At 51.5% G+C, this 15,481-nt stretch overlaps 1 protein-coding gene across 1 annotated transcript in view; it reads left to right on the forward strand.

The window, feature by feature from the left end:
- The window catches only part of CFAP58 (cilia and flagella associated protein 58), a 674,866-nt gene that overhangs the window by 175,601 nt on the left and 483,784 nt on the right, over positions 1-15,481 (forward strand). The window lies entirely within an intron of this gene.

The following is a 15,481-nucleotide window of genomic DNA, read 5'->3' on the forward strand; positions in this document are numbered from 1 at the left end:
CAGTGGTATTTTTAGGGTTCAGGGCTAGGTTTGGGTTTTGTGGTACAGGGGTATTTTTAGGGTTCAGGGGTAGGTTTGGGTTTTGAGGTACAGGGGTATTGATAGGGTTCAGGGCTAGGTTTGGGTTTTGGGGTACAGGGGTATTTTTAGGGTTTAGGGATTGGTTTGGGTTTTGGGGTACAGGGTATCTTTATAGGGTTAAGATGGGTAGTATTTAAGGGTGTTGGGGTATTTTAAGGAGTAAGGGTGGGTTATGATTATGGGTTGCAGGGGTATTTAAAGGGAGCAGGGTGGGATTAGCACACGATGATGAGACATGGCATGAAGGGCGTAACGTAGCACACGCCCCCAGCGTTTGTCACGCCCCCAGCACACGCCCACAGCACAACCCATTCACGCCCACAAGGGACTACTTTGCTGGCACGGTTCTATTACCGTTTAAATGTATATGGTGGGCGTCTGCATAGCCTATGTCCTTCTGCTGCAACTGCCCTTTCCAATGCTGTATTGGGTGTTGTGATTGGTGCTGTGGTTCCTGAGATTCTCCAGTTTTAGGGGTGTCTTTCATAGATTCACATGCCTGAATCATTCCCCGTCGTCGGAGTGGGAGTTCCACGGTGCATAAAAAAGTAATAGTATGCCAAAAATATATAGCAAATACCAGTTATACCAAACCAGGAAGTAAAGTAGCCCCAGCTACAGTAGAAAAAACTTCCAAATTAGTGACTATCCCTGTCATTTTGTATAGCCCAAACTGCAGCCAATCAGGCGACAGCACCCACCACAAGGTTCTCCCCAGAGGCTCAGGCTGTCAGATTTTTTACCGCACGTCGTGTGAAGGGAGTCTGCCTGAGCTCTGCTCAGTTTCTTCATTTATATTAAATTTATTTCTTCATATTTCACAGTTTTGTGATGTCTTCTTACATGAAGTCTATTTGTTGACCCTGTGTCACTTGTGGAAAGCTAGACCGTTTCCGGTTATCTTCACAAATTTATGGATCATTTTCTCTGCCTGTTGCTGACATGGTAGGATGAGAAGGGGATGTTCTTGTGATTTGGCTCTACCCCCCTTCTGATGTGGGAGGATTTTCTTTATTTATATGGCACCTTAATGTTGCAGTGATGTTTTTGGCTTTACTTCACCAGCTGAGGTTGCTTCAAAAGTAAAGGGTCTTTGACCTACTCTGAGTCTGCCTCCCACATCTACGCCCACGAGATTTACTCTCTGGCGTTTAGACTCGTTCTGCGCACTTTTCTTCTGAGAACGTGCCAGCTGGTTGACAAGACGCTCTTTGTATTCTACTACGACAATCTCTGCCGTCACTGGTGCTCTACGGTGTCACAGGGCTACAGGATCCTGTTGACAGTGCCCTCTTATGCACTGGTTGTAAGTCGCAGGGAGCTGCGCAATTGACAAAGATCTTCGTCAACAAACAGCCTCATCTTCGAGTGCAATTTTGCCTCGTCGATGGTGAGCCTCGTCGACGACGAGTTTAGCCTCGTCGACGGTGCGGGTTGCATCGTCGACTGAAAGCATCGTCGGCGACGAGGGAGCTTCGTCGACGACGGGCCTCGTCGACGACGAGGGAGCTCCGTCGACGACGAGCCTCGTCGACGGTGCAGGGTGTCCCTCTTCGACGGTGAAGAGCAATCGTCGACGGTGAAGAGCAATCGTCGATGGTGAGGAGCCTCGTCGACGGTGAGGAGCCTCGTCGACGGTGAGGTGCCTCGTCGACGGTGAAGAGCCTCGTCGACGTTCGAGAGCCTCTTCAGCTGACATAGTCAACTGAAAGCTTTAGCGACGGTTGGCTCAATACCAGTGGGCCACTGACAGTGGCCCTTTTGACATGTGGTCCATCGGCAGTTGGCCATTGGCAGTGGGCCCAGCATCTCTTGGCTGTCAACAGTGGACCTATAAACAGTGCAATGGGGGCCATTAACAGTGGGCACATCGGCAGTTGGCCCGCAGGCTTTAGGTCCGTAAACAGTTGGCCCATTGACGACAGTTCAGCTTAGTCAATAGCAGGCTCGTCGACGACATTCTAAGTCGACAAAATACTCTGTTCGTCAATCATCCTCAGTGATGGTGAGTTTTATTGTTGAACGTTGGCCAAGTTAAGGACCAGTTTCGTTGACGACAAGAAGTACGTCTACGGAGGGTTTGTAGACTGACAGCGTCAGCAGTCACCTCCATAGTAGTTTAAGGCTGCAACAGTTTTCCTATGTGGACACTGAGGGTCACGTTTTTTGGTTGACCTCTTTGATGCTGGACCCAGTCCATGGTTAGGTTTGTCGAAGCTTGATCCAGTTGGGTTTATGTACAGTGTTCCTTTAGCCTACTTATTAGTCGTAGCCTCCTTTCAGCAAGATCCTCCGGATGGAGTGAGGTCTTTTTACTCGACGCCATATTTTCTTGGAATGGCTTAAGACTTAGCCAGACTCTTAGCCTCGGTTTCTTTGGGAGGCCATGTCCTGTCCTTTGACGAGATTTTGCATGAATCTTTATTATTCTATCCTCCGGCGGATGTTGGCGGATTTACCCTCCTCATGTAAGGAACGGTGACGCGCTTTCGTCAAGCCCTTGTCACCAGGATAGAGGCGGAAGGTTTTTTCTCTTTAAATTTTAGATTGGCAGAGATTTTGAGCTCTGCTTAAGCCAAAGATCGGCGCTGGTGGCTCTCTCGAGCCTCAAGCACATATTTCCAACGCCAGACATTTCAACTCGCTTGTCTTGTCTCTCAACTTCAATCAGACCCATTTTTTGCACGGGCGGCCAAGAGACATCCACGCAGCTCTGCTTCTTCTTTGACGTCTACTTTCTCACGACAGAGAAGGTCAATGCTTCGTATTGTTTGGGAGAAGAAGTTGTCTACAAGAGCTGCACCCACAGTTCAGCAGGCAATCTTTTAGCTCTCTTAACAAGATCAATTTTTGACATAGGGGCACAGAATTTGCGTATCCCTGAATACCCCTAAACTGACGCTTCTAGAATTTTTAACAAAAAGGATGGAAGGAGATCATCATCAACAAAACACCGTGCATGGCACATTGCATCTCCAAGTTTTGCAGTATTGTGTTGCGGAGTTAGGGTTGGAAGAACCCTTGGTTCTTCGCCCACAAGTTCAAACTGAGATAATGGACGTACCTTTTTATAGATGTTCCTTCTGGGCCATCATATTGGCCAGACAATACCGTGCCTTCGGTTCTCAACAGTACGGGGATCAACCCTTTCGTGGTGCCCGAGGACAGTTTTCACATTTTATTCCAAGAAGTTCCACCCAGTATCCGGTATACAACTCAATCAATCAATCAATCAATCAAGGCATTTATAGAGCGCACTACTTACCCAGAGGGTCTCAAGGCGCTAGGGGGGGGGTGGGGTGCCGCTACTGCTCGAACAGCCAGGTCTTGAGCTTCTTCCTGAAGGAGAGGTGGTCTTGGGTCAGGCGGAGGTCGGTAGGGAGGGTGTTCCAGGTCTTGGCGGCCAGGTAGGAGAAGGACCTTCCTCCTGTTGTCGCTCTTCGGATGCGGGGGACGGCGGCGAGAGCGTGGTTGGTCGATCGGAGGTGACGTTTGGGAGCGTAGAAGTTGAGGCGGTTGTTGAGGTAGCTCGGGCCTTGGTCGTGTAGGGCTCTGTGTGCGTGGGTGAGGAGACGGAAGATGATTCTTTTGTTGACGGGGAGCCAGTGCAGGTCTCTCAGATGTCCGGAGATGTGGCTGCGTCGGGGGATGTCGAGGATGAGTCTGGCTGAGGCGTTCTGGATCCGTTGGAGTCTCTTCTGGAGCTTGGCAGTGGTTCCCGTGTAGAGGGCGTTGCCGTAGTCTAGTCGGCTGGTGACGAGGGCCCGGGTGACCGTCTTCGTGGTCTCAGTGGGGATCCACCGGAAGATCTTCCGTAGCATGCGCAGGATGTTGAAGCAGGATGCAGAGACGGCGTTGACTTGTCTGGTCATGGAGAGGGAGGAGTCCAGGATGAAGTCCAGGTTGCGTGCGTGGTCTGTCGGTTTGGGTGCGGTGCCCAGGGCGGGGGGCCACCAGGAGTCGTCCCAGGCGGAGGGCGAGGGGCCCAGGATGAGGACTTGCGTCTTGTCTGAGTTCAGTTTCAGGCGGCTGGTCGTCATCCACTCAGCTACGTCTTTCATCCCTTCGTGGAGGTTGGTTCTGGTGGCGGCGGGGTCGTTGGTCAGGGAGAGGATCAGCTGGGTGTCGTCGGCGTAGGAGATGATGTTGAGGTTGTGCTGGCGTGCGATGGCCGCAAGGGGGCTCATGTAGACGTTGAAAAGGGTGGGGCTGAGCGAGGAGCCCTGAGGAACGCCGCAGATGACTTCCGTGGCTTCTGATCTGAACGGTGGTAGGCGGACTCTCTGTGTCCTTCCGGCGAGGAAGGAGATGATCCACTCCAGGGCCTTCTCCTGGATTCCGATGTTGCTGAGGCGCTGCACTAGGGTGCGGTGGCAAACAGTGTCGAACGCCGCGGAGAGGTCAAGGAGGATGAGGGCCGCTGTTTCACCGTTGTCAAGCAGGGCTCGGATGTCATCGGTGGCAGCGATGAGGGCGGTCTCGGTGCTGTGGTTGGCTCGGAAGCCAGACTGTGAGGGGTCGAGGGATCCATTTGTCTCGAGGAAGGCGGCCAGCTGCTTGTTGACGGTCTTCTCGATGACTTTGGCTGGGAACGGGAGGAGCGAGATGGGGCGGTAATTCTTGAGTTCGGTGGGGTCCGCTGTTGGTTTCTTTAGTAGAGCGCTGAGTTCGGCGTGCTTCCAGCTCTCCGGGAAGGTGGCGGTGTCAAAGGAGGTGTTTATGATGTCCCGCAGGTGGGGTGCGATGACAGCGTCGGCCTTGTTGAAGACGTGGTGGGGGCAGGGGTCGGTCGGAGATCCGGAGTGGATAGAGTTCATCGTGCAGATGGTGTCTTCTGTGTTGATCTGGGTCCAGGCGCAGAGGGTGGTGGTGGGGGGCGTTGGAGCGATCGTGGGGAGCGTTGTTTGTGGGCTGAAGCTGTTGTGTATGTCAGTGATCTTGTTGTGGAAGAAGGAGGCAAGGGAGTTGCAGAGGTCTTGCGACGGGGTGATGTCGTTGTTTCCGGCGTTGGGGTTGGAGAGCTCTTTCACTATGTTGAAGAGTTCCTTGCAGTTGTGTGCGTTGTTGTCCAGTCGGTCCTTGAATGCTGTTTTCTTGGTGGCGCGGATCAGTTGATGGTGCTTCAGGGTGGCGAGCTTGAGGGTGGTCATGTTGTCCGGTGTAGGCTCCCTTCTCCAGGCTTTCTCGAGGGCTCGGCAGTTCTTCTTGGAGCTCTTGAGTTCGTCGGTGAACCATGGGGCCTTCTTGCTGCCGGGTCTGCTAGGCAGGGTTCTCAGTGGGGCGAGGTCGTCTGGGCAGTTGCTGATCCACTTCGTGAGGTTGTCGGCGGCTTGGCTGGGGTTCGCTGAGCTGGGGGGAGGGTGCTGGCTCAGGGAAGCGGCGAGCTGGTCTGCTGTGATCTTCTTCCAGTTTCTTCGAGCGACCTGTTGCTGGTGGTGGTGGATCGTGGATCTTCTGAAGGTGAAGTGGACGCAGCTGTGGTCCGTCCAGTGGAGTCCGGTGGCGTGGCTGAAGATGATGTCCTTGCTGGATGAGAAGACGGCGTCGAGTGTGTGTCCGGCGAGGTGGGTGGGGGTGGTCACCAGCTGCTTGAGACCGAGGTTGGCGAGGTTGTCAAGCAGGGTGGTTGTGTTGCGGTCGTTGTTGTTCTCCAGGTGGAAGTTGATGTCCCCCAGGAGGATGTAGGTAGCGGAGGGGAGGGCGTGCGGGCAGATGAAGTCGGCAATGTCTTCGCTGAATTGTGTGCGTGGTCCCGGGGTTCGGTAGATGAGGGTGCCTCTGAGGGTGGTTTTGGGGTCCGTGTGGATCTGGAAATGCAGGTGTTCGGCGGTTTTCAGGGTGTCGTCGGTGTTGGTCGTGATGCGGATGGTGTCCCTGTAGATGATGGCGATGCCTCCTCCAGTCTGGTTGCCGCGGTCTCTTTGGGTGATCTTGTAGCCCTCTGGGATGGCGATGGCGATGTCGGGCGCTGAGGAGTCGTTCATCCAGGTTTCCGTGAGGAAGGCGACGTCAGGAGCCGTGGTATCGAGGAGGTTCCAGAGTTCGATGGTGTGTCTGTGGATGGAGCGGGTGTTGTGTAGGATGCACTTGAGGTGGTTGCTGCTGGTGTTCAGCTTGGCGGGTGCTGGTGCGGGGCAGGTTCGGTTGCAGGAGAACTCGCAGGCGTGACAGCTGAAGGGTCCGTGGGTTCGTCTCGGGGTGGCTTGGTGGCATCCCGGGATTCGGCCGGTGTTGAGTGCGTTGAGGGTGGCGGCGTCGTACGTCCGGCGAGTGGGTTGGCATCGTCGGGGGCCAGGGGTCCTGGCACTGGGCGCGGACCAGGCGCGGGCGGGCGCAGACGGGCTTACTTTTGGCGCGCCTTCGACTCTAAATCGTATACAGGAAGTCGTTTTTCCAGGAAACTACGACTTTACTTTAGAGCCCATCCTTAGTCCATTCCAAGTGGGATAAGGGTGGAATATCTCTGGGATTTAATTTGGTCACCGATGCCATTTGTCTGTTGGGAATTCTAATTGTGATGTCAAAAGGACATGCTCTAGAATTTGGCAATTTCTTTTCTGCTACGCCTTCATGGTGACCGCTTTCACCTCATTTGCTCGAGTCATTCACAAATTGACTTATGGATACATCAGGGACCGTCGGAGTGGTTCTGAATCTAATACGGAGTTAGGTTTTTCCTCTCAGTTCCTCATCAACTAGCTGGTCAGAAATGTAGCGCCAGATTTTTGTCATCTCTGCGCAAAATTTTTCAAATGTTGTACCTCAATAAGGTTTTTCAAATTTTACTGCCAGAGGACTTGACAAGTGCACTCGACCTCCAGAGTGTCAAGGTTCAGGTGCCAATCCTTCCACAGCACGGGACGTGGCTGCTCTTTACTTTAAGTTATAATCATTTTCTATCACAGGCCTATCTTTTTGGGACTCTCGGTCCACTCCACGTGAATCTTATCTAGATTCTGGCAGCCTATCTGTGTCTGCAATACATACGCATTCATCGTTTCTGAGACAAGTTTATTTAAAAAGGATCACTCTTCTTAATAAGCAATCCAGTACATCCAGACTGTGCAGTCACTGTTTCAATGCCTAGTTTTTATCAATATACCATTTCAAGTCCCAATTATTCCTAGTTACGACACAGAATTCTCTAGGAACAGCAATCAATGCAAATCCAGCAAGGGTGTTTTTGTCTCTTACGAATGAGAAGCCTGCAGCTCTTACTTGATGTTTCTTTTACGTACATTACAGTCTATTTCATTAGATTCTCGAAATTTCAACTGGCCATGACCTCCACCTGCATCCTTTTGGTTTCCTTCTGCACAGGATAAAGCTGCTAAAGCAACTGCATAAGCAGTGGTTTTAGGTCTCTGATTCATTTGAAGATCTCATTACAATCACTCCTCGATGCGAGAGGTTTTTTCTTGGGTGAATCCAAGACAGAAAACTTGTACACAAGGTGTGTTTTTTCCTTCAAAAAGTATCAAATTGCACAACCACCATAGACGCATCCCTCGGGAATTGGGGAGCACTCTTTTAGGGGCTGAAGGTCTACGGGAAATGGAGCCCTCAAATAAGGGGCTTGGTACATCATTCTGCTGAGCGAAGGGCCATCTTCCTTGCCCTCCAATTTTGTTGCACAATAATTTCAAGGAGACAACTGTATTGTGGCGCATAGTCAATACAACTGGTATGCACTATGTCACTAAACACAAAGGGCTAGATCAGCTCTGTTGCCTCGGGAAGCCTGTGATCTATGGGCATGAGCGATACAACGCACACTCAACTTTCTGGCGATTGCATGTTCCTGGTACAAGAAACAGTCTGGCAGGCACTCTCAGCAGGACGACAATTTCCACTCTCGAGTGAGTTTTTCTTCTGCGGATGGTGGATTCAATTTTCGGCAGAGGGGTGCAACCAGATCTGGTCTTTTCGCGACCAAGAGGAACAGCACATACTGGTTCTTTTCAAGTTGGCATCCCCACAAGGATTTACAGGGAAATGTGTTTGTCGTCCAACTGATCTCAATCTGCTTCCGTTTTCCACCGATACCTTTGGGTCTCAAAGTTCTGCCAAAGAACAAGATAGAGTGGTGTCGAGGGTTCCTCTTTACCCCTGATGGCTTCGCCAAAACTGGTTTACTGAGTTTCTCTTTTTTCCAGTCGGAGTGCGAACCAATTCGGTCGTGTCCACCTCCGGATCTATTTTTCTTCCAGAGCGGCCAGGTTTATCACCTGGAACTGCCATCTTTGAGGTCAGCGGCCTGGCCCCTGAGTACCTTTGGTTCGCCCATCTAAACATCCCTGCGGTTTGCAAGGAAGTGTTAGCCATAACAGGGACACGGTCTCAAATGGAAATGTTTTTGCGGTATCTGATATTGTTCGGCTGGACTTCATCCTTTTACTCCTAAAACAGAAAGGATCTTCCAGTTTTTTCATTTAGCTGGCAAGTTCAGGATTGCCTCATGCAACTCTAATAGTTTTTTACTGGCAGCAGTTCCAGATGCCGACGAGATGGGACCACATCTTTTTATTCTTCAAAAAATATAAATCAATCCTTCAAAGGAATTTTCAGAATGTCTTTTCTACGCCAGTTCGTCCATTGCCATCGAGACATCTCAATGTGGTAATAGCGCAGTTCATGTGCTATCCTTTGAACCTATCCTCAGTGATGATCTAAAATGACTTACTTGAAAGGTGTCATTTTCTTTTTATTGGCTTTGACATTCCTCTATTAGAGTAGGCATGAGCGAATTTTGCGGATCTCGCGTTCGCGAATTTTGCGGATTTGCGGATTCGCAATCCGCAAAATCCGCGAATTCCCGCGAATTTGCGGATTTTTTTTTTTTGTGTTCGCCCGTGTTTCTGCCAGTTCGCGAGGGTTTTGTACACTTTCGCAAATTGCGAACTTACCTGTCGGGTCGCAAGTTTCGCGAACTTGTTGTTTCTACGTGTCCAGCCTGTTTGGGACACTCTTCTTCATCACTGCCACTCTCTGTCACCACTGCCACTCTCTGACTACTCATGCCACCCTCTGGCCCACCCATGCCACCCTCTGTTTCATCACCACACCCTCTGGTTGTCCAGTGTACATTATTTTCGGCAAAGCAAAGCACACCTTCCCTGCCTCAAGTGACCTGAATTAATTTGGGGCTGATTAATGTGTCACAGAATATTTTTTTAGCTGGCACCTGCTTCCTTAGTGCGCCCTGATTAGTGATCTTTTGCACTTGCTAAGTGCTTTCATTGTTGCAAAATTAGTTACAACACCTGCCCTGCCCCAACTGACAATAATGAATTAGGGGCTGATTAATGGATTTTAACTTCCAGCCTGGCTCCTGCTTGTCTCCCTTAGCTGTAATTCAGGACCTTTGTGGCATATGTGTAACTATTCTGAGGTTCAGAGCAGGGTCACATAATAGTTTCAACTGGCAACTGAACTCTGGAGGGGCCCCTCAGGAAGCACTACAGGAAATGGCTACTAATGATGAGCCTGAACTTTTGAACCTGGTAAGTAGTTACTTTCAGTTTTGCTAAAATCGTATTTCTGCAATTTTGCACTTATTCGCGGGGCGCGAACTCACGCGAACTCACGCGAACAGTGCGAGCAGTGCGAGCAAAATCCGCTGCTCGCGGATTTGCGGATTTTGCGGGAGATTCGCAAATTTCGCGGATTGCGGATTTCCCGAAAATCCGCAAAATCCGCGAGCGAAACTGATTTTCCGCCCATGCTTATATTAGAGTCAGTTAGGTTCAGGTTTTATCGGTTCTTCAGCCCTTTCATACAGTTCAATATGACTCTGTGGTGGTTCGCGTTACTCCGGAATTCATACTTACAGTGCCTCTGGAATTTCTTCCGAAACGAGCCTGTAAACTTAAAGGCATCTTTTCCACCACCACTATCAACAAAGGGTTTTTGCATACACTTGATATTAGGAGAGGTTTCAAATGTTCTATTTACAAGGGATAGTTCGGTTTCGCAGATCCGATCAATTATTTATTAACTAGGGTACGATTAGTTAAAACCCAACAGGATCTTGGCGAACAGTTGCATTATGGATTTCTGCTCCGATCGATTTTTTGCCATGCACAAGTTGGACAGCTTTGCTAGCAGCCCCTAGAGCGCACTTTACCAGGGCAATGTCTTCCTCAACTGCTCTGTTTGCTGGAGTTCTTCTCCAGCACATCGGCAGAGCGGCAACCTAGGTTAGCAGGCATGCTTTCACCAATCACTACTGTTGGTTGCAGCCAGTGAGACCGATGTTTCCATGTGTCAAGCAGTTCTATGTAATCTTTTCAACTAAGGTGAGCCTCTGTTCTCACCTCCTTTTTTTTCCTGCAGTCAGACGCTTATGATACCGTTTTCAGTGTGAACATTCTTCACTAGATGCATTTTATCATGCTTCGGGCTATGTAAACGCATTTTATATATTTCATGATAATGTGCACAGTTTTACAAGCTGGGTTACTATGGCGTCTGCCTAGCAAGGATATTTACTGCTATCTACTCTGATTCAGGCATGTGAATCTATGAAAGACATCCCTAATACTGGAGAAGAACAATAGTTACTTACCTGTAATCTGTGGTTCTCCAGTATTGGTGTCTTTCATAGATTCACATACACCCGCCCACCTCCCCTTCAGAGGCTCTTAGGATACATTGGTTTACTATCACTCCGTGCGAGAAAATCTGACAGCCTGAGCCTCTGGGGAGAACCTTCTGGTGGGTGCTGTCGCCTGATTGGCTGCAGTTTGGGCTATACAAAATGACAGGGATAGTCACTAATGTGGAAGTTTTTTCTACTGTAGCTGGGGCTACTTTACTTCCTGGTTTGGTATAACTGGTATTTGCTATATATTTTTGGCATACTACTACTTTTTTATGTACCGTGGGACTCCCACTCCGACGACGGGGAATGATTCAGGCATGTGAATCTATGAAAGACACCAATACTGGAGAACCACAGATTACAGGTAAGTAACTATTGTTCTTGCCCGCCTCAAAGGTTTTGGCTCTCTCTTTATTATATTAGTATGGATGCATTGGTCAACATTCCACTTTCATAACCACAAGGCAGGCAAATAATCGCTTACATTTTGGTCTTGTTTGTACATAAACTCAAGTTAGAACTCTACAAAAAATGATTAGGTAATGGTTACTGGATATGTTTTTTTCTTGTTGTGTAGACCACGTATTTGTGCCACGAATGTTACCCTTTGGGGCGGCCTGTCCTCCGATATTAGAAACAATGTTTCTTGCAGAGGCCGCCGCACCCTCCCGTAAGGGTGGGGGAGGCTTGAAGGCCGGCGCCATAACCCTCGTGGTGCCACTAGCGGGGGTAAACTGGTTCTGGGCGCTTTGATGCGCCCAGGAACCAGCGGAAGCGGGGTGCGCACCAGCCACCCGACCGGAAGTGACCTGTTGACCTGAGCGCCCCCAAAGGGTGCCCAATGGTCAACCTGGCTTTGTTTGAACCCCCCAATCAGGGGGACTCACCCGAGGCCCGCATGGTGGGCTCAGGAGGATTTAAGCGATGCCGCCTCCCAGCAGAAGCACAACGCCTTCGAGGAGCTGGGAGAACGGCGCGACAACAACAACGACTGAAGGAAAGAGGCGACGCGGCGAAGGACGAAGCTGAAGAAGGAGAGGCCACGGTTGGAAGATACAGGTCGTCGTTTCCGAAGACGCCTCGTGGAGTACGGCGCGCCTTGCCAGCTCCTCCGAAGTGATTACCAGGTAAAGCGGCAACAAGCTCAGAGCCCGGGGTAAGCACACGCAGTTAGCTGTGCCCCAGCCGACGGCCTGACGCAGACAAACCAAGAAGCCACACGGAAGTGCGCAGACGATCAAGAAATGTCGGAGGGTCAGCCAGACGAGAGGGCAGAGGTACTGATGAAGATCCGTGAATTAGCGGCCATCCACGGTGACGACTGGCTTCACCCTCACTTGGGTAAAGGGAAAGAAAACAGACCGGCGGAACAGGCAGACGAGGAACCAGGGCCTTCCGCACCCAAGAAGCTAAGAAACACGCCGATGAAGAGAACATCCAAGAGGAATCCTCCGAGGAAAGTTCGGCAGAAACCTCTTCCGCCGAGACCGGAGGACAGCGACCAGGGCGAGACGACCAGCAAAAAGAAAAAGGGTGAGCATATTAGCGACATCGTAAAGGAATGTTTAAAATCGCTGGCGCCGGGGCTACTTAGTGGCACAGGGCAAGGAGTGGCAGGGCCTAGGGAGCAGCGCGCAGAGGAAGCGTCAGGTCTCACGTGGCATATGGTCGATCCGGGGTGGGCCCGACAAACAAGAGTGCAGGAGCAGGTAAGCTTGTCCGCCCAGGGTGAACAGATTTCCCCTCTACCCGGGTGGGGTTACGGCCCCTTTTCCGGAAGCCCTCCTCCGAGCGGGGTAGTCAACGCTCATTACATCAGGCCATCCCCTGGTCCGGCGTCCCTGACTACGAAGGCCACCGGCTTGGCATGTCTCATCCCTCTTGCAGTAAAAGAGAGGATATGGCGCAAAGAATTCATAGACATATTTTCGCTGCTAGAAATTCAGCTGGAAGGGCTTGATCTAACCACGTGCGACAGGAAGGAAGAGGACAGGAGAGAAAGGCGCGGGGCCAGAAAGGAGCGCAATTTCGACAATTGGCTAGATGCGTTCAGAATCATGGCATGCATTATAGTGGAGAGGTTCCCCCATTGCGCTGCTGACTTGTGGCTATACGCCTGGTTAGAGTACGATAAAGGGTTTAGATTAAAAATGCAGAGGCACCCCGAAATGGAGTGGAATGAAGAGGATGTATCAGGGTTCATCCACAAGATGCTTACGGCTAAGGAAGTTAGGTCCTGGGCGGGCAAAAGCGACCAGCCCTTTCGGAGCTCATACCAAAAGGGGAAGAGTAGTACATACCAGAGGCGGTCGAACAGGAGATCGTATTCCCCAACCGCAGCTAAGGCGATCTGTTGGAGATACGAGGCAGGGGACTGCTCATGGGGCTCCGCTTGTAAGTTTCAACACGCATGCGCCATCTGCGGAGGCAAGCACGCTTCCTCTGCATGCAAAGGCTCCAAACACGAATCAAAAAGGGAAAAGAGAGAAAAGAGCAAGAAGCGTTAGCCTCAACGCGGGGGAAAGAGGGGGACTGGTGGACATTAGTAAATGCCAGCTGGCCAGATCCCCTATTAGTACACAACAGCTGCGCAGACTGGCGAACAAATATCCGAACAAAACGGATGCCAAGATACTGGTAGAAGGCTTCGAGCAAGGCTTTGTGATTCCATTCCGGGGCCCGCTCCCCGCTGCCTCCAGACAAAGTTAAGGAATTTCGCGAGGAAGTATCGAAGCTACGGGGTTGGAAGAAAGCCACCCTGAGGGAGATCCAAGGAGTGATGGGTAGACTTAACTTCGCGGCTCGGGTTATCCCGCCCGCCAGGGTCTTTTCGAGGCGCCTAACAGGGCTAACGGCCGGTGTCACCCACAAACACCACCACATCAGATTGAGCGCAGGCGCGAAACAGGACCTGCAGGTGTGGGACGAGTTCCTACAAGATTTCAATGGGGTGCGGATGTGGAGAGAGGGGTGGGTAACGGCCGATCAGATAGCTCTTTACACGGATGCGGCCGGAAGCCTGGGTTTCGTCGCGGTCCTGGGAAACAGTTGGTGCGCCAGCCAGTGGCCGGAGGAGTGGCATGCGCAGGGGCTCACTAGGAACATCACGTTTCTCGAGCTGTTCCCGATAATTGTAGCACTGACCATCTGGAGAGAAGAAATAAAAAATCTGAAACTCACGCTGTGGTCAGATAACATGGGAGTAGTGCAGGCCATTAACAGAGGCGCAGCGAGATGCCCGGACATGCTGAGGCTAATGCGGCGGTTAATTAAATTACAGCTGGAAGGGAATCTGGAGCTGAAGGCACGCCACGTGCCAGGGTCAGAGAACTCGGCAGCAGACGCACTCTCCCGGTCCCAAATGAAGCGGTTCAGAGAACTGGTGCCCGGGGCAGACAGGGAGATGACCCCCTTTCCATCGTCCCTCTGGGACCTGGGGGAGTAGACTTATCCTGGCTGATAGGGCAATCGCTTACCGCGGAGGCAAACAGAAGATACAGGACTTACGCAAACACGGTAATGAGAGTTGGGGGGCTAAACTCGCTGTAAGACAGGGCGAGAACTCGCACAGCAGTGGAGAAATTCGTACAATGGGCATTTAAGTCGAGGAAGACGAGATCATGGGCACAGGCGCATTTGTCCGCCATCGCTCATTTCGCCAGGCTTTATACAGGCGAGGACCCAACTACCTCGGCCTATTTGAAGGCGGCCCTAAAAGGCTGGAGAAGGGTTGAAGGCAAAAAGAAAGACAACAGGCGTCCCATCGATTTCGCCAAGTTGGGGCAGCTCCTGGGAGCTCTCACAGGCCTAATATCAGACAAATATGAGCTGCTACTATTTAGGGCTGCATTCACCACGGCTTTCTTCGGGGCATTCCGAAACAGCGAATTAGTAGCCCCCAGCAAGTCGGGCCCAGCGCAGCAATGCCTGCAGGCAGGAGACATTAAACCAATGGCGAAGGCAGTTGAATTAACGCTGAGACAGTCCAAAACGGACAGGGTAAGGAGGGGGACGACGATACGTCTCCATTGCATCCCAGAGGCTGGGCTCTGCGCGGTATGCTGGCTATTTAGGTACATGGGGGCACGACCAGCTGGTGAGGGCCCCCTCTTTATACATAAGGATGGAAGGAACCTGAGTAAATTCCAGTTTACAGCCATAATGCGCCAAGGCCTTGGTAAAGCCGGGTATCGCGCGGCTTCGTTTGCCTCGCACTCATTCAGGATCGGCGCAGCGACCTCGGCAGCGCAGCATGGCATGCCTGAGGACAGGATCCAGGCGGTGGGCAGATGGCGCTCCAAGGCGTACAAGTCGTACATACGCCCCCACCTCGTATAAAAAGAGAAAAAAAAAAAAAAAGACAAAAAAAAAAAAGGAAGAGAAAGCCCCAAGGGGGGGAGAGGGGGAGGTGGTCTCTTTGGGATGCCGCACGGCAGGGTGATAGCCCCCTCGTAAGTACACACGGTGCGCAGAAGGCCACCTAACAGAATGCTTTCTCTCGGCAGGGGGACGCCCGCGGCTGGTCTGGGTGGTGGGATATTCATTCGTGTCCCGAATGGAGTCTTGGTGGCGGCAAGGGGGCCACAGCACAAGCAGGCCCAAATCGACGTACATCCGCTGGATAGGGCAGCCGGGTATGAGATGGGAGCAGCTACTGCCGACGCTGGACGGCCTCATGGCAGATTCGGCCTGGCTGCCCGACGTCCTGATCATCCACCTTGGGGGCAACGACCTGACCCGGCTAGGGCGAAAAGCAGTCGGCCAGGCCATCCAAAAAGATCTCACCAAGACAGCAGC

The sequence above is a fragment of the Lissotriton vulgaris genome, chromosome 5, assembly GCF_964263255.1.
Source record: "Lissotriton vulgaris chromosome 5, aLisVul1.2, whole genome shotgun sequence".
NCBI lineage: Eukaryota > Metazoa > Chordata > Amphibia > Caudata > Salamandridae > Lissotriton > Lissotriton vulgaris.